This window comes from Aquarana catesbeiana, linkage group LG01 (genome assembly GCF_042186555.1).
Source record: "Aquarana catesbeiana isolate 2022-GZ linkage group LG01, ASM4218655v1, whole genome shotgun sequence".
NCBI classification, from domain to species: Eukaryota; Metazoa; Chordata; class Amphibia; order Anura; family Ranidae; genus Aquarana; species Aquarana catesbeiana.
Window position 1 is genome coordinate 453276476 of NC_133324.1, and position 27907 is coordinate 453304382.

General features: G+C 45.3%; 1 long non-coding RNA gene across 1 annotated transcript; it reads right to left on the minus strand.

Moving 5' to 3' along the window:
* Nucleotides 1-60: 60 nt before the first annotated feature.
* LOC141146875 (uncharacterized) lies at nt 61-27746 on the minus strand. Its single transcript, XR_012244996.1, has 3 exons — nt 27709-27746; nt 17251-18114; nt 61-1812 (listed from the first exon to the last, which is right to left on the minus strand). It is a non-coding gene; the product is annotated as an uncharacterized lncRNA (long non-coding RNA).
* Nucleotides 27747-27907: the final 161 nt, after the last annotated feature.

Sequence of the window (27907 nt, forward strand, 5' to 3'; positions counted from 1 at the left end):
ACAAATATCCTGCCTTTAAACAGTTTCCTTTAGGTGGGTTCAGCAAAATACCAGTGGGGTCACCAATAGTAGCATTCACAGCTAGTAGCCTATCCATCACTTATCTTTTTGAATTTGTATAGCTGATGTATGCTTCTTTGTTTGTATGCTGCATTACATTTAATAAAGTTTTTACCTGTCAAAAAAAAAAGCAATGCAAAAAGTAATATAGTACAATAACTAAATGCAGTGCTTTGCCTAGAGATCTTCATCAAAGCCAACCTATTATCTGCCTATGAAAGGCAAAGCAATGGATGCAGTTTAAAGGCAGCTTTGATAGAAGTCCACTCCCTTGTCACTCCATTTAATAATTAAAAAGGAAAAACATTCCTGGTTCTTTTGTTCATTTGAGAGAATGTGACTGACTCTTCTTCCTCCCATTGGATGCTCAGAAAACAAAGCACTGTCAAATGGGGGCAAGATCTCAGCCCTATGTATGCTCCAAATTGAGACTTATGAATGAAATATCTGACTCAATTCCTTCATCCACATACTCGAAGTGGATGGTGGAATCCTCCCTGCTGAGCATTTGTATTCTGTACAACTACAGTGCCCATGCGTGGATCAATCCGCTGGCACTGGCTAAATTTCGATCTATGTATGGCCAGCTTTAGAACTTTCAGATGGCTTCTTTTTTTTTCACTCCCCACAAAAAAAAGCAGAAGAGAAGTAAGAGATTTCACATAAACATGCAAATTTTTCTCTTGATCTTTATCTTTGTAGCCAGAAGTGTCTTGTGTGTGTAAGAAAGGCAAAAAGGGAGCCCCCAATGAGAGAATACCTGGAACTCTTAGGACAGGCTCTGGGGATAGGCTGGGGTTTTTTATCATTATTTATGCACTATTAAGTTATATAAAAGCTTGGTATTTCATATTTGTCAATATGGTTTCTGTAAACATCAGAAAAGAAAGGCTGGCTTTAACTAACCACCATGGAGCACAGAAAATTCACCGGCTTCACTTATCACTATTACTACTAACCAGTGCATTAAAGTAAAGTGTAGTGCAAGCTTAATAAACATGCCCCAATTCCCCTTTTTATTGAAGTGATATTTGACACAGTGATGGTTTTTAGGTCAAATTTACAACGTTACAGAAGCATCACTGAAGTGAGAGTTGAAGATTGGTCATATAGTACATGAAGAGTTAACACATGTTTAATTTTTTACAGAACTCCACAAATATACAAACTTCATTTTGACTGTTATACTCTCCCCAGACTTTATATATTTTTTATTCCCCAAGTTGATGTTCATTGAGTCGCTGCATCTTGTTTCTGCTTTATGCTAAGCTAAAGAGTTGGTTTATTAGTGTAAATGACTACGTCCTTTGAATTACCTCATCAGTAAGATTAATTTATTTCCCTTTAATTAGGTCCCTGTGGCTAAAACTGGCTGGTAGCATTAGCATGTCCTGTATGGAAAGTGGAGCTTGGAGACTTTGTACAGGCTTCAGTCACATTTATGTGTCCACAGAAGCAGCATCAAACCGACACGTAGGCAAGCAATAATTAATGGTGTTGAATTATTCAAACACAAATTCCTTTTGAAATAAGATGAATATCGGCACCTTTTAATGATACTGTGATATGGATAAGAAGTCGCTGTATTTAATAAAAGTAGGTGGTCACGGAAGAATTGTTCCTTTTTTCATTAACTTAGTTGAGGTCTGAGATTTGGACAACATTCTCCTTCAAAATGCAGTGATCTTCCTTCAGAACAATTTTACTCAGCATTCATTTTGTTTATGTTCGGCTCCAGAAATCTAGTAAAATCTTTTTTTGATTTGCAACAAGAAAAAAGAAAGCAATTCTGCATTAAAGAAATATTAATATTATGAAATCTCTGACATTGAGACTTTCTATAAGGCACTAACCTGGAGCAAGCATGTGGATTAGAAAGTTGAAAGGAAGTCTAACTTTTGATGTGCATACTAGTTGCAGGTTAGTGCCTCAGAAACTTCCAAACTATTAGAACATCCAAACAACTGGCATTTTAAGGATGGGTTTTTGCAATAGCATTCTCTATATTCTGTCAGTACACTTATCATTTAAAGTGGTTCTAAAGCCTAAAAAAATTTTACCTTAAAGGAGAAGTCCAGCTTAAGCTTGTTTGGCTGGGCTCCTCCTATGGGTCACAGAACTGCAATTCATTTTGCACTCCTGTGACCCGTTTTCAGCAGAGAGCGGGCTGAAGTCTGCTCTCTGCTGACCTCACAGGAATCATTCCAGGTACCGCGTCATCACGACAACAAAGTTTGGATCCGCCAGGTGCCTGAACTGACACCCATTTCAGCGAGCTGCTGAGAGCCTGAGACAACCGCTCCCCTGCCCTCCACAGCTCAGTGCCCCAGTGAGCTAGGAGGAAGCAGAGCAGAGAGATGCTGATTGACAGTCAGCAGCTCTCTGCTTGGGGAGCTGTGAGAACCGAGCCATAGTCAATGTTCAATCCCTCGGTTCTCAGTGTAGAGGGACCGGGGGACAGACGTAGCATTGGATCAATGCTGCATCCACCTAGGTAAGTATGATGGGGGGAAAAAAAACAAACCCATACTTCTCTTTTAATGTATTCCCTGCATTAAGGTAAAAAAATGTTTAGGTATTAGTATCATCCCCTCGCCCCCTTTTACATTTACCTAAGTCTTTACTTGATCCAGCACCTTGCCCATCTGTAGCATATATATATATATATATATTTATATATATATATATATATATATATATGTGTGTGTGTGTAGCGCTGGTAGATTTGCGATCTACCATATGTTAGGTAAATTTAGTAACTTGTTCGTTAAATAGGTTAAGTTTGCCTCTGTTCCAGCTTGGCTGACGTTGTGTGTGTTTCCAGACTGATCGGTGGGTGTCGCTGTTATTGCTGGTCAGTGTTGGAAAGGCAACGTGTCGAAGCGTATGGATGCTCTTCTGTCCCGGAGACAACCCGTGGAGGTGGTCCTCTGAGTTGCATTCTGGGCGAGGGTATTTATGGGACAGACGCCATATTAGGGGGTTCATTTTACAGCCACCTGCTGGCCCTCCTGGCTGACAGGTATGCGTTAGAGAGCAATCTCGTGGTCCTCTGTTCCAGAGGCTCACGCCGCTGCGGCGCAGGGGTGGGCCCAGAAGCTTGTCTGGGGCCTACCACAGCAGCCGAGGAATGGTCCTGAGCTGTCTATCCAGAAGGGAAGAAGCTGGACAACCGAAGAGATCCCATGGGAGGACCCGTCATGGAAGGATCACGCAGCATGCTGGTCTGGAGAGGGGCCTGGTGACTCGGTGGGGGACGTATCCTAAAAGTAACTATACAGCATAGTGTTGCCGGATTGGTTTAAAGGTTCAAGCACTGTGACTGACATTCACTACAAGAAAAACCGGTACATCCTGTGGCAGAGGACCGTACAGCTTTACCCCAAACAAGTCTGTGGCAGAGACTTTTGTTCGTGCTACTAGGCAAGTGAGAGAGGCCTATCCAGGTGAGCAAAGAGTGTGTCCCACGAGGGGAGCGCATTCTATTATATTATCCAAATTCTACCAGGACATTTGCCAAGAACCTTATAAGAAGATATTTGAGTTTCTTCTGCAGTTTCCCTTCTGCCTCTTTCCTGCTACTTCCTTAGTAAATCGTTTAATAAAGCATTGAAAATGTATTCAAGTGTTCATGCGTGTATCGTCCAGAGGTAAACTCAATGGAACCCTAGACCCAGTGGCAGTAAAACAGAGGGAAGGAGAGTGAAGGTAACAAGCCCGCTTAAACCAGCAGCTCCACCGAGAGTTATTGCTACATGTGGGGGCTCGTCCGGGATTTGTTGATTGTCAGTTCTCGCAACCCAGAGAGGTGTTTTACCGGGAGTTTACGGAGAGAGCTGGACTTTGAAAAAATCCTTCAGGAAGAGAAAAGGTTAAACTGCAGGACTTTATTTCTGAATGCGTAGACGCGGGCGCCAGTGAAGGCCCGGGAGCTACGTGACCAGAAGAACAAGTGGGAGGAGCCTACCCTACTTGTTACCGCGTGGGACGAATGTGTGTGTTTGGCGCCAGAGGAGAGGAAAGGCCTTGTGATCGTGCTGAGAGGATCAGAGTGTGGCCATGTCTTTTCCGGCGATGCAGCCAATCATGGGACCAAGAATGTTCCCTGTAAGTACCGTGATGAATACTGTGCTATCTGGAACTCTGCTCACAGATACTGGAGTTCATTTGAAGCCGCAGGGGAGGTTTGTCCTGTACACTTCAGGAGATATTGAGGGACTGGGTATGATCTGCCACCGATGTGAAGGATTGGCCGTACATCTCCGTCCGTTTGGCCGATGTCCGCAATGTGGAGTGTACTTGTTTGTAGTAGAGCAATCTACCCAGTGCTGGGACAAGGCCATTTGGTGCCCAGGGCGAAGATGGCAAACTGCGCCCCCCCCCCCGGTTTTAATAAAGAATCAATGTCGTTTCAATGTCGTCATTGCAGAGCATTGCACAGTATTGTGGGGTATTGCAGAGTATTGCAGAGTATTGTGGGGTATTGCAGAGTATTGCACAGTGTTGCGGGGTATTGCAGAGTATTGCACAGTATTGTGGGGTATTGCAGAGTATTGCACAGTATTGTGGGGGTATTGCAGAGTATTGCACAGTGTTGCGGGGTATTGCAGAGTATTGCAGAGTATTGCACAGTATTGCGGGGTATTGCAGAGTATTTCAGGGTATTGCAGAGTATTGCACAGTATTGTGGGGTATTGCAGAGTATTTCAGGGTATTGCAGAGTATTGCACAGTATTGTGGGGTATTGCAGAGTATTGGGGGCTATTGCAGAGTATTGCAAAGTATTGCGGGGTATTGCAGGGTATTGCGGGGTATTGCAGAGTATTGCACAGTATTGTGGGGTATTGCAGACTATTGCACAGTGTTGCGGGATATTGCAGAGTATTGCACAGTGTTGCGGGGTATTGCAGAGTATTGGAGGCTATTGCAGAGTATTGCAGAGTATTGCACAGTGTTGCGGGGTATTGCAGAGTATTGGAGGCTATTGCAGAGTATTGCAGAGTACTGCGGGGTATTGCAGAGTACTGCGGGGTATTGCAGAGTATTGCGGGGTATTGCAGAGTATTTCGGGGTATTGCAGAGCATTGCAGAGTATTGCACAGTATTGTGGGGCATTGCAGAGTATTGCACAGTATTGTGGGGTATTGCAGAGTATTGCACAGTATTGTGGGGGTATTGCAGAGTATTGCACAGTATTGTGGGGTATCGCAGAGTATTGCACAGTGTTGCGGGATATTTCAGAGTATTGCACAGTGTTGCGGGGTATTGCAGCGTATTGGAGGCTATTGCAGAGTATTGCAAAGTATTGCGGGGTATTGCAGAGTACTGCGGGGTATTGCAGAGTATTGCGGGGTATTGCAGAGTATTTCGGGGTATTGCAGAGCATTGCAGAGTATTGCACAGTATTGTGGGGCATTGCAGAGTATTGCACAGTATTGTGGGGGTATTGCAGAGTATTGCAAAGTATTGCGGGGTATTGCAGAGTACTGCGGGGTATTGCAGAGTATTGCGGGGTATTGCAGAGTATGGCACAGTGTTGCAGGGTATTGCAGAGTATTTCGGGGGAATTGCAGAGCATTGCAGAGTATTGCACAGTATTGTGGGGCATTGCAGAGTATTGCACAGTATTGTGGGGTATTGCAGAGTATTGCACAGTATTGTGGGGGTATTGCAGAGTATTGCACAGTGTTGTGGGGTATTGCAGAGTATTGCACAGTATTGTGGGGGTATTGCAGAGTATTGCACAGTATTGTGGGGTATTGCAGAGTATTGCACAGTATTGTGGAGTATTGCACAGTGTTGCGGGGTATTGCAGAGTATTGCACAGTATTGTGGGGTATTCAGCAGTGGTGGTCACTGGTCATTAACCTCGCCTCAGCCTCCTCCCCTCCCCCCAATCCAGCCATTTATTAATCTGTTTTTTAGTGTTTACTCACACAAGTTCAGACTCAGAAGTTATGAGTCTCAACTTGTGTAAGTAAACACTAAAAAACAGATTAATAATGTCTGGATTGGGGGGAGGGGAGGAGGCGAGGTTAATGACCAGTGACCACCACTGCTAAATATCTGAGTCAGAACACTGGCACTGCGCTCTTCTACCTTCCAGATTGAATCCAGCCAGCCAGGCAGCATCTCCTCAGCTCGGCTCCGCTTGAGACAGACAGCGCGCCGACACGACACAGCTCAGCTCTCAGCTCACAGCTCACAGCTCCCGCCTCCCTGCGCTCCTCTCTGCGTCCTCCCACCTCGCCTCCAGCCGTGAGTGACGTCACGGCGCTGGCAGAGACAACGGGACTCCTCCGTAGGGGAGTAACAGTGTAGTTGTGTGCTGAGGGAAGGGAAGGGAGGATCATGCAGGAGCGCACAGCTGCACCCCCCTCCCCTATACCAAATGGTACCGCCCAGGGCACGTGCCCTCTCCGCCCCTGCCTTGTACCGGCCCTGAATCTACCACATCTCCCCGTGCTTATCGGATAGATTGGGCAACAGGTATCGCCACAGTAGAAGCTGCTACTTCTACGGAGAGAGAACGACAGGCCACCACTTCGCCTGTTGTTGCTGACAATGTTCCGGAGAGAGACACTGCTGCTGTTGTCTCGTCAGGGGACATTACTTTGATTTCTGCGTCCACTACACCTACTCCTGTTGTGCCTACTCAAAGGAAGGTGGGATATGTGAAGGCTTTCCGCGGCCGTGGTCGAGGCCTACCCCAGAGGTTACCTGAATCGGAGCTACCAGAGTCCACGTCAGGAATGGGTAAGCCACTGATGGGGAATTTATCTGGGACTGTGAGTAAATATCTACCAGCAGAAGAGTTGAGAGACTCGGAATTAGAATCCATGTCGGATCTTTCTGGGGATGATGACCTATTTGAGACTATGTCACAAGAGCTGTTATGGTCACAAGGTGAAGATGTTGCCTCTGCTATGACTTTCCCTGAATGGACAGCTCTGAGTTCTGGGAAGACGTCACCCTGTGTAGAGCCACACAGTACTGTTACTGGGACTTTGCCAAAAGTTGCTAGTTCACTACAGACACCGGCTGGGTCTATGGTGAGCAAATCATTGGATTCTTGTGTACCACCTGGTATGGGGAGAGACAGATCTTTGCCCAAACTTGCACGTTTGCAGAGGATGTTAAACAAGCGTGTCGCTGCCGAGTATGGTTTGGAGTTCCCCTATGTGCCCCAGGATATCATGCAGGTGATTGAAACTAATCGGGAACTTTGGTACAGTCAAGCTGTTTGGGACTATTTGTCTGTGCCTAAGCCTTTCCGAAAGACTGGATGTTCTGCTAAGATGGATGAATGTTTTAGTGGATGTTTCATGCACTGGAACTTCGGTCGGCACATCTATGCTGACAAAGTGGTTATCTGCAGGCCCGGAAAAGATGATGTTGTTTATTTCATTACCACTGTGGATAAAATGGGAAAACCACTGACATTGCCAGATCCCCGGTTTTATTGGTAATTCTGGACAAAAGAACTTTGCAAGTAGTTAGCTAGTTGGTGTCAGTGTAAAGAAATCTGCGTGGTCAAGATTTACATATGTTGCTCAGTGTTTTAAATCCAAGGACTTCTTTTGCTAGCCGGATTTATTTTCTTTCTTTATTTGAAGAAATCATAGAACAGGGATGGACTCCTTAAGTTAATTCCGATATGGATAAAAGGAAGAGAGGCTCATTTTCTCTAAAAATTAGGCTTTGCTCCTAATATTGTACAGTGTATACATATGCGTGTGTGTTTAATAAGTTTTCCTTTTCAGGAATTATAGGATCTCATATCAAGCTGGGAGGCTTTTCAGCTAGATAGACAGTAAGGTTGTGTACAATCATAGGATGGTTTTGTTTGCGGATGTGAACATAATGTTTTATAGATGTAAGTCTAATGCCCCGTACACACGGTCAGATTTTCCGACGGAAAATGTGTTATAGGACCTTGTTGTCGGAAATTCCGACCGTGTGTGGGCTCCATCACACATTTTCCATCGGATTTTCCGACACACAAAGTTTGAGAGCAGCATATAAAATTTTCCGACAACAAAATAAAGGTAAATGTAGTAACTTGTTCGTTAAATAGGTTAAGTTTGCCTCTATTCCAGCTTGGCTGACATTGTGTGTGTTTCCAGACTGATCGGTGGGTGTTGCTTTTATTGCTGGTCAGTGTTGGAAAGGCAACGTGTCGAACCGTATGGATGCTCTTCTGTCCCGGAGACAACTCAGTGGAGGTGGTCCTCTGAGTTGCATTCTGGGCGAGGGTATTTATGGGACAGACGCCATATTAGGGGGTTCACTTTACAGCCACCTGCTGGCCCTCCTGGCCGACAGGTATGCGTTAGAGAGCAATCTCGTGGTCCTCCGTTCCGGAGGCCCACGCCGCTGGGGTGCAGGGGTGGGCCCAGAAGCTTGTCTGGGGCCTACCACAGCAGCCGAGGAATGGTCCTGAGCTGTCTATCCAGAAGGGAAGAAGCTGGACAACCGAGGAGATCCCAGGGGAGGACCCGTCATGGAAGGATCACGCAGCGTGCTGGTCTGGAGAGGGGCCTGGTGGAGGTGGAGGACGTATCCTGAAAGTAACTATACAGCATAGTGTTGCCGGGTTGGCATAAAGGTTCAAGCACTGTGACTGACATTCACTACAAGAAAAAACGGTACATCCTGTGGCAGAGGACCGTACAGGTTTACCCCAAACAAGTCTGTGGCAGAGACTTTTGTTCGTGCTACGTACTGGCTGCTAGGCAAGTGAGAGAGGCCTATCCAGGCGAGCAAAGAGTGTGTCCCACGAGGGGAGCGCATTCTATTATATTATCCAAATTCTACCAGGACATTTGTCAAGAACCTTATAAGAAGATATTTGAGTTTCTTCTGCAGTTTCCCTTCTGCCTCTTTCCTGCTACTTCCTTAGTAAATCGTTTAATAAAGCATTGAAAACGTATTCAAGTGTTGGTGCGTGCATCGTCCAGAGGTAAACTCAACAGAACCCTAGACCCGGTGGCGGTAAAACAGAGGGAAGGAGAGTGAAGGTAACAAGCCCGCTTAAACCAGCAGCTCCACCGAGAATTATTGCTATATATATATATATATATATATATATATATATATATATATATATATATATATATATATACATATGTATATATATACATATATATATATATGTATATGTATATGTATATATATATATATATATATATATATATATACATATATATATATATATATATATATATATATATATATATATATATATATATATATATATATATATATATATATATATATATACGCAGTTTAACAAAAGCAGGATAACTAAAACTGGATGAAGATACAGCAAGAACTCTGTTCCACTCTGCAAGACGACGCGCAAACCAGATTTTGATATTTATTTTATATAAAGTCAGTTTCCCACTCTCTATCCACTAACATGCTCCTTATTCTCTTCCCTCTCACATTGGTGTCTTCTATCCTCAAATTATCTTTACTCTACCCCTCCTCTCTTCCCTGCAGCATGCACATATCAGCCTCACTCCTACCCTCTCCCTACTATGGCACCCATCATCTCCTGCATTTGCTGCATCCACATGCTGACATAAACACCAGGGCCTCTAGACATGTGCACTCATGCACATCCCACTCCCATCTTGCCTTTCTTGCCCTCCTCCTTCTCCTAGTCCCAGGTGACATTTCTCCTAATCCTGGTCCGCCATTTTCCAACTGCAAGCCACTTATCCAATTCCCCTCCCCCTCTGGCAACCACCGCAATCCACTCAGTTTAAATTCTATCCCCCTGCTTTCTCAAAGCAGCCCACCAATCTCATGTGCCCTTTGGAACGCCCCCGCTCCATCTGTAACAAGCTAACATCTGTACATGACCACTTCATCTCTCATGGCTTTAACATACTCGCCATAACAGAAAACTGACTTCAAAATTTTGACTCAGCTTCTCCTGCTGCCCTCTCCCATGGTGGTCTCCATTGGACTCAATCCCCCAGACCCAAGAGACAGAAATGAGGTGGAGTTGGCTTCCTTCTATCCCCACAAAGCACCTTCCAAGTCCTTCCTGTCCCTCCCTCTCTATCCTTCTCTTCTTTCGAGATGCACTGTATTCGTCTGTTTTCTCCCATTTCACTGAGGATTGCAGCAATTTATCAGCCTCCTGGGCCGGTATCGCGCTTTCTTGATGACTTTGCTGCCTGGCTACCCTACCTTCTCTCCTCTGAAATACCCACTATCATTCTTGGTGACTTCAACATTCCTGTCAATGTTAACAGCCCAATTACAGCTAAACTTCTCGACTTAACCTCATCTTTTGACCTAACCCAATGGACACATACTTCCACTGACTCCAATGGTAATACCCTTGACCCTGTATTCTCCCATCTCTGCAACCTGGCAACCTCACCAAGACCCCCTTTCTTCTCTCTGATCACAACCTCGTTACTTTCACTGTATCCTTGCCTCCAACCACCCATCCCTCCAAGCAGCAAACAATTACTTGTAGAAACCTTTGCCACTTAAACCCTTCTCTTCTCTATTCTGCTACTGACCACCTATATGACAAAATCTCTCCCCTGTCCTGTCCTGATCTGGCCACCTCTGTCTACAATGATACTATTGACCAGCCGCTTCTTCTCAATAAACTACATTCCCTTGGCCTCTGAGATTCTGCTCTATCCTGATTCTCTGCCTATTCATCACAGCGCTCCTTCAGTGTCACCTACAACTCTGTCTCCTCTTCTCCATTGCCCCTTTCTGTGGGGGTCCCCCAAGGCTCTGTTCTTGGACCCCTTCTCTTCTCTATCTACACCTCCTCCCTTGGTCACTTAATAACCGCCCACGGCTTCCAATACCACTTATATGCTGATGACACCCAAATCTATCTGTCTACTCCTTACCTCACTCCTTCAGTCTCCTCTTGCATTACTAACTTACTAACTGACATATCAGCATGGATGTCGCACCACTTCCTTAAACTAAACTAAAAAAATTTTGGCGTGACAAATTGTAATTCCAGGAGGGAAAAGCCTACAAATGGCTTCAAAGTAACCACACACCTAACCCTAGAAATAGAGGTCTAACTAAAGCTACTATGGAAAGGGGGTCAGATTCCTCTATTAACTCGTCTGTCTCTGCTTCCTCCTTTTCCCGGAATCGTAACAGAAATAGACAGAAGAAAGCCAAACATCCCCTATCCGGTGGAGATTCGAACACGCAGAAAAAATTAATCACCGATTATCTTCCTTCTTCTACTCAATCTGCTCTGGGAACTTCTGGTAACTATAATACACAGCAGGATCCAACAGAGCTTATTGATTCTATGGATATAGAATCATTACTCCAGGAACAATTAACGGTCGACACACCTCCCCCTCAGTCAAAAAAGCTGAAAAATAAGTCAGATAAGTTTCCCCCTCTCAGCTTCAACCCGAATTTAATGACTTTCATCTCTTCGGTGACATCTGAGATTAGGAAATTAAAAATACGAAAAAAGACTGACAATCTGTCCCCCTCTGAACGACTTGCACTTGAAAATTTTAAAAAATGCCATGCTTTGACGATCAAGCCCTCTGACAAGGGGGGCAACATTGTCATTATGTCCAACGACCAATATAGGGCAATGTGTAAAAAAGTGTTGCCCAACCGAGATTGGTACAAACCCATCCCCAGAGCCAGCATTGCGAGGTTTGAAACTCAGTTTTATGCCCTTGTAGATGGAGCTTTCTCTCAAGGCATTATAGATCAAGACACCTGGGAATTCTTGCGCATCAAGTTTCCCAGGACTCCAACCTTCTACTGCCTACCCAAGGTCCATAAAAATGCATTGGTCCCTGCAGGAAGACCAATTGTATCAGGCAACGGTGCCCTCACTGAACATCTCAGCTTCTATGTCGATGCCCACCTTAAGCCCTTCGTCGAGAATCTACCCTCCTTTGTGCGTGATACCATCTACCTTTTACAAAGTTTAGAGGGCCTGCATGTGTCGCGGCGGGCTTTATTGGTGGCCATCGACATAGAAGCCTTGTACAGTTCCATCCCTCATCAGCTGGGCTTGGCCGTAATTAGACGGGTCATTGCACAAACACACAGAGATGACAAAAAATTATGCGAGTTCATCATCATGGCATTGGAGTTCATTCTCCATCACAATGTCTTTTCTTTTGATGGCTCCCACTTCCTCCAGGTACAGGGTGTGGCGATGGGGACCTCCTTTGCCCCATCCTACGCCAACCTGTACCTGGGGGAGTGGGAGAAGTCTTTTTTGTCCGACGAGTCTTCTCGGTCCCACACACAACATGTAGCGGCTTGGTTCCGATACATTGATGACATTCTTTTGTTGTGGGAGGGCTCGGAGAGGGAGCTGGAGGAATGCATCAACTGCATGCAACAAAATACCTTAAACTTAAAATTTACTTTTACTTACAGTGAGACCAGTGTTACATTCCTCGACACCATCATCACCAAAAATGCAGATGGTAGTCTATCAAGCGGTCTCTTCCGCAAACCCACAGCAGGCAATACTATATTGCACGCCTCCAGCGCCCACCCCCAGCCTCTCCTCCGGGCAATCCCTTACAGCCAGTACCTTAGGCTTAAGCGGAACTGCTCGGACCAAGAATCGTTTTTACGTTAAGCATCTGCCCTGAGAGATAGACTTCTTCTCAGGGGATACTCGCATTCAATTCTGAAAAAAGCATTTAAAAGAGCCAACGGACAGAATAGACGTGAACTACTCTTTAGTCATCGAAAGAAGCCCGACAATTGTGCCCCAGTGAGGATGATTATGAGGTTTAGTAACCAACACGAATCTGTCAGATCAATCTTTGACAGATTCTGGCATACACTATATACCGACCCGCATTTGCGTCCACACCTATCTGCACGACCCTCCATTACATACCGACGCGCCAGCTCACTAAGAGACCAATTAGTCCACAGCGAATTTGTGGGCGATTTTCGCAATGACCCATGCAAAAGATTTGGGATATTTACATGTGGGGGGTGTCCGATATGCAGATACATGAACACAAGCCCAAACAACATTCTCCCCAATGGTCGACCATACACACCCCATCATTACTTTAACTGCAAGACCGAGGGGGTAGTGTACCTCCTCACTCAATGCCAACGATTCTACGTTGGCAAGACTAAATTGAAGTTCTCTGCACGGGCCTCCAGACATATTACCTCAATGAAAAAAGCCAACCCCAACCTCCCTTTGGGAAGACATGTTATTAATGAACACCATGGGATTTTTCCACGAATCCAATTCCTGATCTTGGATAGAGTCCACCCTAACCCGAGGGGTGGGGACTGGAACAAGGTCCTCTTACAGCGGGAGGCCCGCTGGATTATGGACCTTGTTGCCACCTCACCCCCGGGCCTAAATGAGCAATTGAGCTATAGACCATTCCTAGAGGTCTTTGTGAGAAAGATCTCTAGTCTCTCTCTGCAGGCCCTCCTTAAGTTTTTGTTTCTCTCTGCCTCCAATCCTTAATATGCACCATCATGCTATAGCTGTTTTTCCCAATAATTACAATTGCTTTGTTATCTGTCATGCCCAGTTCAAATATGTGGTATGCCTTGATTGCCCTTGTGCCCTGTTAGTGTCGGAGCTTTCTCTGCCTGGTCTGCTTGCGGATGCATTGGTGTCCTTATACATCTGGCTGACCCCGCCCTGTCCCCTGTCCCGCCCGGCGCACGGGGGCCCCCCGGGACCTTATTGTTCCCACGGGGGGCCTCCGTTTATGGCCTGCCGGCGAGCATTTTCATTGCTGTCTAGCGGCGTCTGCTCACCTGGCGGCCTTCCTGCGTCGGTGGGCCGCCGTTGCATGACCTCCCTCTCAGGGTTCTCCTGTGGGGTGGGCCATGCAGTGATGGCTCGGGGTCCTCACCCCTCATTTGTGGGCCTCGGCAACGCTTGCTCAGTTATGGATAGATGTGGGTATTCTCATTTTCATGACATCCATCTCTCTTTCTTGTCAATCCTGCTTTTGGAATATTGAAGGTTTAGCCCTAGTGTTAAAACACAGTTCCCAGTTACATAATTATGCCCAAGTGTCTTGTCAATGCTTTGCTTTACAGCGTCTGCTTGTCTGTCACTAGGCAATCAATAATACCGCTCAGCTGTCCTACATGCCTTGGTGGGCGGGACTACCTGTCAGACGAACACAGTCTTCCGTTCTGGGTGAGGATGACACAGTGGGCGTGCCGCCATAGTACGGCCGCTCGCCTTGGACACTGCCTCATCTGCTGACTGACGTGATGACGCCGCATAGCTAATGCGACGCCACGTCTGACTCTGCCCCCTCAGGCTCCTTATAATACAGCGCTGATCGGTGCGATTCCATCACTACCACATTCGGCAGTGGACGGTCCGGACGGTGCTGTATGATAGTCCCTATCCTGACAGGAAATAGCCCTGCACCTATATGTAAGTGTTTTTTGTGTTGGTTGGTGCTTGTATATCCCTCTTTTTGAGCCTGGTACTGAATGGCTGCCTATATGACTTTACCTCCTATCGTTTACAGACCCTGATGTTATGAGGATCTACTCACTGCATTACCCGTGTCACATTTTACACAGTGATGGTCTTCTCCCTCTCTGGCCCTCATCCAGACTTTTTGACTGACTCTGTGGACACTTTGGTATGAGTTTAGCCTACTTTACTAACCTTCCTTTTGTATCATGATTTCTAAATCGCATTGCTGATATAGGCATCATTAAACTATATCGCATATATTTTATTACCCCTCAGATTCCCATCCGGCTATAGTGTTGCGATTCAGTTTCCACCTGAATGGTGGGATTGCTGGATGTCCCCTTGTCTGTGGGTTGGACCAGTGTGGATAGAGTGGGGCCAATCATACACCCCGGTCCTCCTTATCCTTTTGGACCTGTGGGTGTTTGACACTGTCGCCGCTGCAGCTTTGGCGTAGATGCTCCGATACTGATATGTTTGGGTAGGTTGTGTCCCCTTGTTTATGTTCACACTGACCCAATGTTGTATATGTGGTACTTGCAAATGTCATACTTATGTTGTTTCTTTTTTGTACTTATTATTTTTTTTATATTCTATCATACAATAGGATTATGCCCCACGATATGTTTCTGATGATCCCGAAACGCGTAAGACCTCGTGGCAAGACTATTGAATATAGCCTTCATTCCTGCATATCAGTACAGCTTGTATAGCTTCCTATCTGTTTTATGATATTTTTGTTGTTATGTTATGTTTATTTTTTCAATGTTTTTCATCACATTGTTTTCTACCTAATAAATTAAATTTTAATATGTGGTTGCCGTTAAAGTCCCTTTAATCCCTTGGGGGTAATTATTTATGTACACTTCCTTAAACTAAATCTCTCTAAAACTGAGCTATTAATATTCCCCCCTGCCCGTGCCCCCCTCCATGACTTTTCCATCAAAATCAACAATGCAACTATCAGTCCCTCTCCTCATGCCAGATTACTAGGTGTAATCCTAAACTCTGACTTGTCATTTCAGCCTCAAATCCAATCGTTGTCAAAAGTTTGTAGAATTCACCTCCGTAACATCTCTAAAATTTGCCCCTTTTTAACAAATGAAACCACCAAGCTCCTCATTCACTCCCTCTTTATCTCTTGCCTTGACTATTCCAACTCCCTTCTCATTGGCCTGCCTCTCCATAGGCTATCCCCTCTTCAGTCTATCATGAATGCTGCTGCCAGACTTATCCACCTTACCAACCGCTCAGTGTCTGCCAACCCTCCCCTCCAATCCCTAATCAAACCCCAATCACCAATCTTGTCTCCAAATATCACCCAAATCGTCCTCTCCGTTCTTCTCAAGACCTCCTACTCTCAAGCTCTCTCATCTCCTCCTCTCATGCTCGTCTCCAGGATTTCTCCAGAGCCTCTCCCATCCTCTGGAACTCGCTACCTCCACCTGTCCGGCTATCCCCTACTCTTGCTACCTTCAGGCGATCCCTGAAAACTCATCTCTTCAGGAAAGAATATAACATCTCTAACTAATCTTTTACCACTTCCATCTGCTCATTCCTTTTGTACCACCTGCCCCACCCTATTAGCTTGTAAGCTCTTCTGAGCAGGGCCCTCTTAATCCTCCTGTATCTTATTGTATTATAACTGTATTGTCTCCCTTTATATTGTAAAGCGCTGCATAAACTGTTGGCGCTATATAAATCCTGTATAATAATAATAATAATATAAATATATATATCTACACACACACATTACAATAAGCACTTTATTAAAAATTGGCTATGGACTATTTGTGCTCTACCAGAGTGGAGTTCATTGTCCTAATTCAATTTCATCAGGAGGTTTCCCTGATGAAGTCATGTTTTTGATAACAATCCGCATAGGGCACAGCCAGGTGACGTCACATTCGGGAAGATGTGTGGACAGCACCAGAGCAGTGTCCTGCATACACTGAACATTATTTTGAGGGCTGTTTTACATACCAGCAAATTTAAGTGCAATGTACACCTTTTAATTGAGTACTTGTAATGAGAATTACTTCACAATGGGAGTTATTTTCTTCTTTTGAACATTGCATCAAGGGTTCCGATCTGAGCAAGAGGTCTAATTCCCCTCAAAGGGGTATTCACCCTGATTAGTAGAGATCTAAAGGATATAAGGGAGAGCTGGAAGTTCGTTAACCCTGTACAGCCAAAGGCATATTGAGACCTCTATGCTTTTATAGGACCACAACAGAAGGTGGGAGGCTGCACACACTGGAAGTGAAGCACATGAGAATTATTAATTTAGTTGGAGCACTGGAGGATTTGTGGAATTTCTCATCAAAGCATGACATTTTATGATGCCCGTTGAGTAATCAGTGACCTGATTATTTTATTTTTATATTTATTTTATATGTGAAGATTTGTATTTATGTTATTATGCTGTATTTATGTGTACACATCACAAGGAAATGTTTTGATATCTACGCATGGCCTAGTGTTATTGTTTAATATAGCTACACACAATTAAATGTATATTGTTTACATATTGAATTTGCACATTTTAGAGGTAGAACAGTGCGCCACTTACTGCTGTATATACACTTTTTAGACTAGGTTCATACCTGTGTGGGAACACATAACAGTGACGGCAGGCAGCTCTTAAAGTGTTACTAAACCCACAACAGTAAAATCAGTCTGTATATGCAGTAAAGCATGCTTGTTATACTCACTGTGGAACCTACGGTGTTAATCCTCCACATTGTGTAAAAAGGCTGCTTGATCCTGTCTTCTCTGATCCTCCACGTCTTTTACTGTCCTTATCCATCTGCTGATAGAACAAAGGCTAGGGGACATGCTGCTCATGCTCAGTTTGGTGTGTATTGCTAGAGAGTTTGTTTTTTTTTTCTTGGGAGAGTGCATGTGATTAGCACAGGTCCAATTAGCACTGTCCAAACAGAAGGTCAGGGGTCTTGCAGCCTCATAGGACAATCAGAAAAGAATGAAAACTTTAACCAGACACCGATAGAAGTCACAAGACTGCTATATACTGCTGATGAGAAAAGGTATTTGGCAGTTTATATTTACTAAAATAATTTGCATTTCCTTGTTCTGTGTACTGTGGGAGACCAGATATAGTGAATGCAGGGTCCTAGGTTTAGTAACACTTGAAGTAGTGGAAAAGCAGGATATAGGCAGTGTAAGAGCATTTCTCACGTTCATATATCAATTTCAGTTGGTCCAGACACTGAGCAAAGGGGGGTGGGGTGGGGGGACAATTGGAACTTTAGCATGCACCTTTATTTGGGAAGTAAAAAAATTACATGCTAAATACAGCAGTGCTCTGCAGGATTTAGAAGTTCCACAAGGTAGCAATTGAACGCATGGTTGAAAATGTCAGGTGGGGACTGGAACAGGCAGGATGTCAGCCACACAGCGTACCTGATGTCCCCACCTGTACTGACAGTTCTTCACAATCTCATTGTAAGACTTGGTTAAATAGACGTGGTTTAATTCAAGCTGACTCTGACAGCACTCTGTGTTGTGGGTGGGCCCTTGCTGCCCTCACTTACAATGCAGGGCAGCTGGCTGGAGTGCTAAAGAGAAAAAAGCTGTTTAGTAGTCAAATCACACTAAGTCAGCACCATAGGTAATTTGTCTGTTTGGTACCTCAAAAGCTTAAAAACTGCAACTACAACAAACTATTGATGTGAAACATTAGCAGTCAAAGATATGCATATACCACCTAACCCACCTAACAGCCCCATCAAATCATTCCCAGCATCTATTACCTTTTGTACCACCCCCTCCCTTTAGAATGTAAGCTCTACGGGCAGGGCCCTCCTGTCCCTTCTGTATTGAACTGTACTGTAATTGTGCTGTGTCCTCTCTACATTGTAAAGTGTTGCATAAACTGTTGGCGCTATATAAATCGTGAATAATAATAATAATAATCTTGGTCTCATCAGACCGCAGGACATGGTTCCATTAATCCATGTCCTTAGTCTGCTTGACTTCAGCAAACTGTTTGCAGACTTTCTTGTGCATCATATTTAAAAGAGGCTTCCTTCTGGGACGACAGCAATGCAGACCAATTTGATTCAGTGTGCGGTGTAAGGTCTGAGCACTGATAGGCTGACCCCTTACCCCTTCAACCTCTGCAGCAATGCTGGCAGCACTCATACGTATATTTCCCAATGACAACCTCTGGATATGACGCTGAGCATGTGCAGTCAACTTCTATGGTCGACCATGGCGAGGCCTGTTCTGAGTGGAACCGGTCCTGGCCACCGTGCTGCAGCCATCTTTATGTAGAGCAACAATTCTTTTTTTTTCCAGATCCTCAGAGAGTTCTTAGCCACGATGTTGAACTTCCAGTGACCAGTATGAGAGAGTGAGAGCAATAACACCAAATTTAACACACCTCCTCCCCATTCACACCTGAGACCTTGTAACAGTAACGAGTCACATGACACCGGGGAGGGAAAATGGCTAATTGGGCCCAATTTGGACATTTTCATTTAGGAGTGTACTCACTTTTGTTGCCAGCAGTTTAGACATTAATGGTTGTGTGTTGAGTTATTTTAGCTGTACACTCACTACTTTACATTGTAGCAAAGTGTCATTTCTTCAGTGTTGTCACATGAAAAGTTATAATAAAATATTTACAAAAATGTGAGAGATGTACTAACTTTTGTAAGATACTTTATATATACACGGTATATATTTATACATACTGTCATGAACAGGTGTGACCAGATTGTGTGGACTGCAAAGAGGAAACCAAAATGCATGTAAAGTGAAATAAGAATAATGTTTATTTAAGATAAGTGATATAAATAAACAAACACTACAAATAGTGCTCAACCAACCAACAGAAACCCACAGATAATATATACAGCCAAAGCGAAGTACCAAAATCAAACACGTAAGCCAGGCCAGGGTCATACACAGGGGATCAACAACTGAACAAGGGCAGGATAGGAGAGGGAGATAATGGATGGGATATGGATACAAGGGAATAGGAACACAGGAGGGACGGAATCAGGATGGGATCGGATACAGGCTCAGGAGCAGGCTCAGGTTCAGATACAGGAGATACAGGTTTACAGGATACGGGATAACAGGTCAGGGCACAAGGAAGAAAGATACCAAGGCAAGTCTATGAGGGCTTGCCGGGTATTTATAAGGCTGTGGTAATTGACCTCATGTTACAGCTGAGCGCAGAGTGTGCTGTTTGCTCCACACTGCCGGAGTGCACCCGCTGGTGGACACCAGTACTACGGCCCAAGGATGCAACAGTGCCACCAGCAGGAGAGACCTCTTACTACAGGTCCCAGGTGTTGGAAGACACCCACTGGTGGATACTGGTACTGCGATCCAAGAGACCGATAGCGCCACCAACGCGTAAACCCTCTCATGACAGTACCCCCCCAAAGTAGCGGCCTCCGGACGCTCCAACAAGGTGAAATTGTCCAAAGTTCATGGCCTCAAACCGAACAACAGATGAGGGCACATCAGGCTGGACATCGGGTACATCAAACTGGACAGCAGGTACATCCGGGCAGACAGCGGGCACATCCGGGCAGACAGCGGGCAGGAATATACCAAGCTGGACAGCGGGCACTTCGAGCTGGGCAGCAGGCACGGGCACTTCGAGCTGGGCAGCGGGCACTTCGAGCTGGGCAGCGGGCACGGACACTTCAAGCTGGGAAGCTGGCACATCAGTCTGGAAAGCTGGCACATCAGTCTGGAAGGCAGGCACTGAGACATCAGGCTGGAAGGCAGGCACTGGGACAATAGGCTGGAAAGCAGGCACATCAGACTGGGAAGCTGGCACATCAGACTGGGAAGCTGGCACATCAGACTAGGAAGCTGGCATCGAGACATCAGGTGGAAATGCAGACACTGAGACATCAGGCGAGACTTCAGACTGGAAGGCAGGCATCAAGGCATCAGACTGGGAAGCAGGCACATTAGACTGGAGTGCGGGTACATCAGACTGGAAGGCTGAGACATCCGGCTGGAAGGCAGGCGTCGAGACATCTGGCTGGAAGGCAGGCGTCGAGACATCCGGCTGGAAGGCAGGCGTCGAGACATCCGGCTGGAAGGCAGGCATCGGGACATCCGGCTGGAAGGCAGGCATCGGGACATCCGGCTGGAAGGCAGGCACATCAGACTGGATAGCAGGCGCATCAGACTGGAAAGCGGGCACCGAGACTTCGGGCTGGAAGGCAGACATCAGGACAGACTGGACAGCGGGCACATCAGAGTGTGAGGCAAAGACATCGAGCTGGGAGGCAGGCGCCGAGACATCAGGACATCAGACTGGAAAGCAGGCACATTAGACTGGAGAGCGGGTACATCAGACTGGAAGGTGGGCACATTAGACTGGAAGGCAGAGACATCAAGCTGGAAGGCAGAGACATCAAGCTGGAAGGCAGAGATATCAAGCTGGAAGGCAGGCATCGAGACATCAGACTGAGAAGCGGGCATATCAGACTGGAAGGCAGAGACATCAAGCTGAAAGGCAGGCACTGAGACATCCGGCTGGAAGGCAGGCACCGAGACACCAGGCTGGAAGGCAGGCACATCAGACTGGAAAGCGTGCCCCAACTGGCAAGTGGGCACATCAGACTGAAAGGCAGGCATCGAGACATCAGACTGAGAAGCGGGCATATCAGACTGGAAGGCAGAGACATCAAGCTGGAAGGCAGGCACCGAGACATCCGGCTGGAGGGCAGGCACCGAGACATCAGGCTGGAAGGCAGGCACCGAAACACCAGGCTGGAAGGCAGGCACATCAGACTGGAAAGCGGGCACCGACTGGCAAGTGGGCACATCAGACTGAAAGGCAGGCATCGAGACATCAGGCTGGAAAGCGGGCACATCAGACTGGAAGGTAGATATATCAGGCTGGAAGGCAGGCACCGAGCCTTCAGGCTGGAAGGCAGGCATCAAAACATCAGACTGGAGAGCGGACACATCTGACTGGAAGGTAGGCACATCAGGCTGGAAGGCAGGCACCACGACTTCAGACTGGAAAGCGGGTACAACAGACTGGAAAGTGGACACATCAGACTGGAGGGTAGGCACATCAGACTGGAAGGCCGGCACCAAGACTTTGGGCTGGAAGGCAGGCATCAAAACAGCAGACTGGGAAGCGGGCACATCAGACTGGAAGGAAGACAAATCAGGCTGGAAGGTAGGCACATCAGGCTGGAAGGCAGGCACCGAGACTTTGGGCTGGAAGGCAGGCACCGAGACATCAGACTGGAAAGCGGGTACATCAGACTGGAAAGTGGGTACATCAGACTGGAAAGTGGACACATCAGACTGGAAGGCAGGCACATCAGACTGGAAGGCAGGCACATCAGACTGGAAGGCAGGCACCGAGACTTTGGGCTGGAAGGCAGGCATCAAGACATCAGACTAGGAAGCAGGCACATCAGACTGGAAGGTAGGCACATCAGGCTGGAAGGCAGGCACCGAGACTTTGGGCGGGAAGGCAGGCATTGGGACATCAGACTGGAAAGCGGGTACATCAGACTGGAAAGTGGACACATCAGACTGGAAGGCAGGCAGATCAGGCTGGAAGGCAGGCACCGAGACTTTGGGCTGGAAGGCAGGCAACAAGACATCAGATTGGAAAGCGGGCACATCAGACTGGAAGGTAGGTACCTCGGCACTGGGTTGGCAGGTTTAGGTGGGTCATCAAGTTCAACTGGCATGAACGCAGGCTGGAACAGGTTGGTTGGTGTGGAAGCAAGTTGGGTTACTGGCAGGATTGTGTGAGTGGGGAAGAACTTCCGTTTCTTCTTTGGCTTAACTGCTGGAGATCTGTAGGTGGCTGTAGGACTATAGACAGGAGGTGAGGCATACTGAAAGGAAGGGCTGGGATATGGCAAGGAAGGGGGAACAGCGGCCAGAGGAAGTTCTTGTGGGGAAGTTGCAGGTATTAGAGAAGAGGCAAGTGGGTTAAAGGCAGGATAGGTGCAGGAAGTAGAAACAGGGCATTGATACTTGGTGGGGAGCAGGGTATATTGGACTGCGGCTGAGGTTGCCAGGGGTGATGGGAAAAAGGACATCTGAGCAGGCAGGTGTTTAGTAGCAGGTCTGGTTTGTGGAGAGCTGACAGAAGCAGGGCATAACAGGTCTGACCATGCCTGAAGTACAGGTAGCACAAAAGTGGGCTCACATTCCCTCTGTCTGACCAGCGACTGCACTGCATCTATACAATCTTTCAACAACTGTTTGGGACAAACCGAATAATGCTAAAAAAAAGATGCAGAGTCATCCTCCAACAGCCATACTAAGGACACAACCTGGTTAATGCTGAAGGGGGGAGAAAAGTCATCATGGCCCTTTGAGTTACCAGGCAGAACCAGCTCTGTACACATTCCAATCAAAGGCTGAACATCCTCAAACCGTATACTGCCCTGATCGACCACAGAGTGAGCTAATTGGATAATCTCCAGCAGCTGATCACTGGACCACCCTTCCAATGTCTGGCGGAGATATTCAGAACTCTCTGTTGCCAGCAGAGCATAATAAACAATAATATCTGAATTCATCCCAGCAAGGTGAAACAGAACCGAGATGGTTCCCCTGTGCAGAAACTTCTGGTCAGAGATGGCCTTGGTATACTGTCATGAACAGGTGTGACCAGATTGTGTGGACTGCAAAGAGGAAACCAAAACGCATGTAAAGTGAAATAAGAATAATGTTTATTTAAGATAAGTGATATAAATAAACAAACACCCCAAATACAAATAGTGCTCAACCAACCAACAGAAACCCACAGATAATATATACAGCCAAAGCGAAGTACCAAAATCAAACACGTAAGCCAGGCCAGGGTCATACACAGGGGATCAGCAACTGAACAAGGGCAGGATAGGAGAGGGAGATAATGGATGGGATATGGATACAAGGGAATAGGAACACAGGAGGGACGGAATCAGGATGGGATCAGATACAGGCTCAGGAGCAGGCTCAGGTTCAGATACAGGAGATACAGGTTTACAGGATACGGGATAACAGGTCAGGGCACAAGGAAGAAAAATACCAAGGCAAGCCTATGAGGGCTTGCCGGGTATTTATAAGGCTGTGGTAATTGACCTCATGTTACAGCTGAGCGCAGAGTGTGCTGTTTGCTTCACACTGCCGGAGTGCACCCGCTGGTGGACACCGGTACTACGGCCCAAGGATGCAACAGTGCCACCAGCAGGAGAGACCTCTTACTACAGGTCCCAGGTGTTGGAAGACACCCGCTGGTGGACACTGGTACTGCGATCCAAGAGACCGATAGCGCCACCAACGGGTAAAACCTCTCATGACACATACATGTCCGGTCTTCATCTACATTCCCAGGAGGGTTCATATGAGAATAGGGCTGACAGTCTCTCTCTCGGCTTCCCCCACACTTCTGCTGTCCCTAGAGCCCTTTACTTTTCATCATGTATGCAAACAGAATTTCCACTAATGCAGATGCCAGCTGGAATTGAAGGTAAACATTCTTTATTCACATCAATTCCATCAATCTGTATTCTTTGACTATTACTGCTGTCATCTTCAATATTAAGGATTTATATGCCGTCAACAGTTTATGCAACTCATTGCAAACTAAAGAAAGACAGTACAGTTACAATTCAATCCAAAAGAAGAGCAAGGCCCTGCTTGTAAAAGCTTATGTTCTAAAAGGTAAGGTGCAAGTGACACAAAAGGTAATAACTGACAGAGGTTCCTTACCACGTGATCAGCTGTGACCAATCACAGCTGATCACAGCGTGAACCAGGAAGTGCAGGTGAACCAGGAAGTGCTGATCGGTGACACTCCCTGTCAGAGGGGGGGTTTACACTGTGAGAGGTGCCTATCATCTGCCCGTCTGTGCCCCATCAGTAACAGCTGTCAGCACCCATCAAAGTGCCAATCAGTGCCCATAAATGTGCCAATCAGTGCCCCATTAGTAATGCCTGTCAGTGCCCTTCAGATTCCAATCAGTAATGCCTGTCAGTAGCTCCTCATCAGTGCTGCCTATCCAGTGCCATCTATCAGTGCCCCCATCAGTGCTGCCTATTAGTGCCCATCAGTGCTGTCTATCAGTGCCCATCAGTGCCACCTATCGGTGCCCATCAGTGTTGCATATCAGTGCCGCCTATCAGTGCCAATCAGTTCTACATATTAGTTCCACCTCATTAGTGTCCATCATTGCCGTCTCATCAGTGCCCATTAGTGTAGCCTCATCAGTGCCCATCAGCGAAGGAGAAAACAACATTTTATAACAGATATGAAGAAAAACATATTTCTTTCAAAAATGTCAGTCTTTTTTAGTTTGTTTAGCAAAAAATAAAAACCCCAGAGGGGATCAAATACCACCAAAAAAAGCTCTAATTGTGGGAAGAAAATGATAAAAATTTAGTTTGGGTACAGTGTTGCATGACCGTGCAATTGTCATTCAAAGTGCCACAGAGCTGAAAGCTAAAAATTGTCCTGGTAAGGAAGGGGGGAAAGTGCCCGGTATTGAAGTGGTTAAGTATAAGTTGGCAGTGAATGTTTAGAAGGATGTGCAATATGCCAGTGGAGAGAGAAAGATTGCAGGTGTGAGTTAGGGAACACAGGAGCAAGAGGGTGATAATAATAGTTGTGAGGGAGTAGTTGTGAGGTACTCACCCCGATTAGTGAAACCAATTTGAGGAGGAGTTACCCTTTAAAATAATTTTCTGGACAAAAGAATTGTTTTTTTGGGGGGGTTTATTTGGGCACAGAATTTGAAATTGTGTGGCCGCTGTTAGAACTGGTTTTTAAACTTATGACCTAATGCAACACAAATTATCATGTTACCTATTTCCACAATGATGATGAGACAAATGGTTACATTTTATGTTTTCTTAAACATGACATGAAAGCAGGAAACATTTGACAAACTTTAGAAGAAAGAAAAATAAATGTTAATAAAGATTACGATTGGTTTCTTGGCTGCATGCCCAGTTATAAATATAATATATACCTTCTGTAGGAGGAATTGTTAAAAATTATCAAAATCTAGAACAGTTTACAGCATAATTTAATAGATAGAAAGGTTAATCTGGGGGATGTTCCAAGTCTGTTTCTTGATTTCAACTAATGTTCCATACGAATTCTGTATGTTTTCTATATTGAGAATGAAGTTCTGATGGCAGTGGTTGTAACATATTAAAGGTGTGAACAAAGAAAAGAGGAATAGAAAAGTCAATTTTTTTATGAAACAAATGAAGTTCTTATAGTTTTTTCAAGATAACTTCTATCTGGTTCAGAGAGGTAATGAAAGGTACAATATGGCTGTGTGCAGTTTAGTAACCCACATCAATCAGATTTTAAATTCATCCAGCCAGGTCATTTAGGAAAGTTATGACTGGTTACTCTAGGTCAGTATACACATTCTGATTACTATTTCTACAAAGGGAATATACCCAGGCTGTCATCTAAACCCAATCACTAAAATCTCTTATATTTTTTAACACGGTAAAGTGAACCTTGTAGTTGGCACATAAGGACTATATAGTCTAAAATTGACAAAAATTCCAGTGTTGCCAAATCTGGGTACAATAAACATGCAGAGGGAAGAGTAGCACCAACTATGCTTACAGCCCCCACAGAGGTTTGTGTTGCAGGTCCCAGAGGCCCCAGCTCTAAAGTTATGTTTGCACACCCCTATCCTCCAGACCAATAACAATGCACATGGCCCCAGACTTTGTTACATCAATGGCCAGGAGGACAGGGAGGCAGAGACATGACTATAGTTCTGAGGTCTTTGAGACCTGTAGTACCTAAAACAGAGTTGATGGGAGCCATATTTTCCCCAGCAGATTTGTCTAATGTAGAAGAAAGCCTGAATGATGGGGGTAGAGTGTGAAGCAAAAGAATGTATAAATGGGTGACCAATGATACGTTTATTTTGCCTAGGGTAGGGCTTTCATATACTAACCCGGAAAAGTCCTCTATACAGTTTGTGTACAGAACCCTTAATTAATTCTTTCTTCTGTGATTGACTAGCTGTTTTTTTTCTAAAAGCCTGCACCAAGAAAAATGTAAAATTTCAGTTATTCCCTACACTAATACTTTTATTTTTGATGAAATAATATCTAAGGCCCATCCAATATTAAAAGGATGCAGACACTGCAGCTTTCTCATTAAAACACCAAATGGGTCTTTTTATAAATGTTTTCACATAAGATTCACCAGTTTTCAAACTGAATCCTGTTACAAAAATGCATGAATTTTGAGTGAAAGTGTTGTAAATCTTGTGTGAGAACATTTATATATAGATCCCTGAGACTGAACAGCATGGTTATATTGAAGGTTGCGACCCACGATAAATGCTTAGGAGTCCCCGCTCAGGCTATCAAGGTCCAATGAGTTGGATGCCACTGACTAGAGAGGGTGCAGGCTGAGGAGAGGTCTGTCCAAACCCAAAGCACGCTGCAGAAATAGTAAGAGAGCCGCTGCATACCTCGCCTAGCCTAAGAGCTTAGCAGGTAAAAGAAGCCTCAGCTCGATTCATACAGGCCACATCCCCAACCTGTTTCACCCCACCCCCGCATGATTAAGTCCCGGAGCTTAATCATGGATATATCCAGAGATTCATGATTAAGCCCCAGGGGCGGGGTGAAATATGTTGGAGACGTGGCCTGGATGAATCGAGCTGAGGCCGTCTTTACCTGCTAAACACTTTTGCTGGGTGAGATGTGTGGCAGCTGGGATATCGCTTCTTATTTCTATAATAAAGTCTGACCTTCCTATTCAGAAATGATTTTGAAAGGGAATTTTTGAAACAGGTATTTTCTTTAGAACATAGAAAGGCGAAGAAAACATTTGCTAAAATCTAAAATATACACACTTTGAGTTTATACAACTTTCCTAGCTGAACATATACAGAAAAAGCTTTATATAATTTTGATGAATCCAGACAACAGATTCTTTGCCTAAAAGTTTCCAATTTTTTTCTTTGACTTGTTTTTGACTTATCAGTGAAAGCTTTTGTTCACTATCTTTGCAGCAAAGGCAACAATTTCTATTCGCAGCAGATTTTTCCCATCATGATCGAAAAATTTCACAACAAAGAGCAAGCACTTTCATCACAATCAAGATCTCATTATCACTCCATTTTAAACCCATACTTTTCAACCCCAAACTCTTTATAGTTACTTACTGCCAGCGATGCTTGGATCAGACAGAACATAGATATCTTTTGCCAGCTGCTTGCAACAGAGCTAAACTTTCTGATGATACAAACATGAAAAGAGAAGCTTATTATCAACGGCAACTTACAGTATACCAGAGACAGGTATCGAAATTGTATAAAAAGTGGGGCTTAAGTTAATGAAGCCTTTGTTACATTCCAAGGCCAG